This window comes from Fukomys damarensis, unplaced genomic scaffold, assembly GCF_012274545.1.
Source record: "Fukomys damarensis isolate Sample0158 unplaced genomic scaffold, DMR_v1.0_HiC HiC_scaffold_39, whole genome shotgun sequence".
NCBI lineage: Eukaryota > Metazoa > Chordata > Mammalia > Rodentia > Bathyergidae > Fukomys > Fukomys damarensis.
In genome coordinates, this window is record NW_022900951.1 from 35,510,113 (window position 1) to 35,513,095 (window position 2,983).

The window sequence follows — 2,983 nt, forward strand, 5'->3', positions numbered from 1 at the left end:
GGGGGGGAGGGGGGGAGGGGGGGGAGAGAGAGAGAGAGAGAGAGAGAGAGAGACAGACAGAGACAGAAATCTTGCCTATAGGCATCTGTTCAAATATAGGGTTAGGTCTGAAAAACCAAATCAGCCCATTAAAACAAGGCAGTCTCCACTCAAACCAAACATGACCCAGGACAGTGGCTGTAAAACCATACAAGGGGGAAGGATTGCTTGTCTTCTGAAATTCTTTTTGCTTTAAATCTTCCTGCATTTATGTAAAAGGGCTTTAGTTTACATTTACTTACACATACATGTGCCCACATACATAAAATGAGGCCTTTTCATTTTGAATTTGGGCTTGTACATTTATTACTGTTAAATGCATGCCTTTAAAATATTAATAAATGTTCAGGCAAAATATTGAAAATCAGCAAGGTAAAAATTAAGTTCTTTTCTAAACCCTGTCGCTCCTCAGAGGTGAACATCATGAACCACCTCTTGCGCTTTTTCCCAAGACATCTCATGCATTTATATGTAAGCACATCTTTGGACATTTTTAAAAAAATACAAGCGGCATTACACTATGCATTGTTCCTCAACTGATCTCTTCTACAGGAGATTACCAAGAGCAGTCTCATTGCTTCTTAATGGCTAACAGCATTTCAATTACGGATGTTTCATATTTTAACATATTTCAAACCTTCTGCTCTAATAATGCTGCAGTACTAGTACACTTGTTATTTTCCATAAGTGACACCTTTGTTGTAGGATCTGTTTTCAGAAGTGGAAGGCAGTTCTAATTCTCGAGTCTTCTATTTTAATAGTCTATTAATAGACTATTTTAATAGCCCAAACTGCCATGTATAGAGGTTGTATCTTTTTCTAAATTCCCCCCAGGCAACATACCTCTCAACAAGCAGTCACAGCATAATACCATGGCAGTGTTTTCACTAGGCTTAGTCCAGAATACCCTCACTGGTCATTGTGCTCATACAGATGGGACTCAAATTTTGAGGTACGGTGAATGTTTTCTGATGGAAGACCCCCAACTCCAAGCTAAGTCAAGATTATCTAAACATGAGGGCTGGGGATTTAGCTCAGTGGTTCTATCGCCTGCCTTGCAAGTGCAAGGACCCGAGTTCAATCCCTGGTACACTCAAACCCCCGCAAAAAAGGTTATCTAAACTCGAATGAAGAACAATGCAGCGCCCTACACTAATGGACTGTTAGCTCTTACACGCTAGAAAGGGTTATGGTTGACTCCTGTGCAGTAGGTGTATGGTGGAGCCTCAGTCTGCACTGGGCTAGTGCGATGTAAGTGACTTTAACAGCCAGATGCTGGCTGCCAGGGGAGGAGAAGGGGAAGGCTGGAGAGGCCATGCCAGGATGTTGAGAGGAAGCAGGAAGAGACAGGCAGGTGCTGAGGAGGACAGAAACTCAGATTGGTTAGTAAGGTAGACTGGAGTCTCACTTCAGATGGTGCTGTCAATTACAGGGTTTGCAGCCGGACAAGAACTCCTGTGAGATGCCTGGGCTTTGAATAATAATTTGGAAAGCATGCAAATGTGAAAGGAAGCCCACACCAATGACATTATTCATGGCGTGCATCAATAACCAGAAGCGCTGTGTAGCGCTCTTACGGACATGCGCAGTGCCGCTTCCAAGACTTTTGGCCCTCAGAGCTCCCTCCTTTGCGGGACCCCCAGGCTCATTTGGTAACAGAACCTACGATCCTTGTGCTGTCACCCCTGATCATCTCCACAGACCCACGGAACTGTTCTGCTCCATTCCACGGTTCCCTTTCTCTTTGCTTGGGCTTTTATGCAGAAACCGCAGCTCCTCCTTCACCATCGGCTTCACTTTTCTTTTCCATTCATCCCTCTACCCCTGCCCCGCCTTCTTTCCAATAGGAACGAGTTTAATTTACTGAGAGTCAGTCCCCTACTTTCTGGTCCACTGTTCTAGATAAAAGGTGCTGAGCACTTCACTCTTCCAGCCAAAGCTCTTGGCCTCGGCCTCTCCCTTCTCTGACCCCTCTCATTCACATGGTACATCCGCTCACCTCGCCACCTCTACACCTTCCCCTGGGCCTGCACCACTACCTGATCTACGCAGCAGCCTCCTACCAGGTCTCCCTGCTTTCACCTCTGTTCCCGTCCCAACCTATCCCAGGGCATCCCCAACACCTTCGGGCTCCTGTGGTTGTGTCACTGACACTTGCTAAGAACTGCTAGGTTCTGACCTCCAGAAGAGCTGGGTCCTTCTAGAGGCTCTCAGGGCCCAGTATGACCCACTTCCTCTCCCTTGGCTTCTGACCTCACCCAGTACAGTATTTTTTCCCTCCCTCTACTCCAGCCAGGCTGCTCAACTTGCAGCTCCTTCTGCCTAAGTGCTCTTTCTCCAGATATGCACAGGACTGATCCTCACCTCCTCCAAGGTATCGGTAGGTCTCACCTACAAACACTTGTCCCCAACTCTGCTCTCTAGTCTTTCTTCATCTTCTGCCCCACACCATTCACTTGTGATGTTTACTCTTTCTCATCTGTCTCTTCCTACAGGATCTGTGTGTGTTATTTGCTGATGCATACCGATATTCTAGAATTGTGCCTGGCCAGGAGGTGCTCAATAAATATTTCTGGGATATACCAAATAACTTGTCACTTTCTGTCCTTTCCCCAGTGTAACTTCCCCTTCTCATAAAGCTTCCCCATGAACCTCCGGGAAGGTGGTTCTTGTGCCAGGGTTTAAGAGATAGGGTAATGATTTTTTAGTCTGTGCAAATGCTTTACGTGTTTTTTTATCCCTTTGCTGCACTCAATGTTCTCTAGCTGAAATTTAATTTATTTATTTGTGCTTTTCTGAGACAGGGTCTCCCTATGTAGTTCAGGCTGGTGATGAGCTCACTATGCAGCCCAGGCTGGCCTTGAATCCATGGTGAGCCCTCCACCTCAGCCTCCTGAGTGCTGGGAATATAAATGTATGCCACCACATCCGGCTTCTAGCTACA

At 46.1% G+C, this 2,983-nt stretch overlaps 1 protein-coding gene across 1 annotated transcript in view; it reads right to left on the reverse strand.

Annotated features, from left to right (window-relative positions):
• CUNHXorf38 (chromosome unknown CXorf38 homolog) overlaps positions 1-2,983 on the reverse strand; it is a 14,101-nt gene that overhangs the window by 4,133 nt on the left and 6,985 nt on the right. The gene's annotated exons all lie outside the window — the stretch shown is intronic.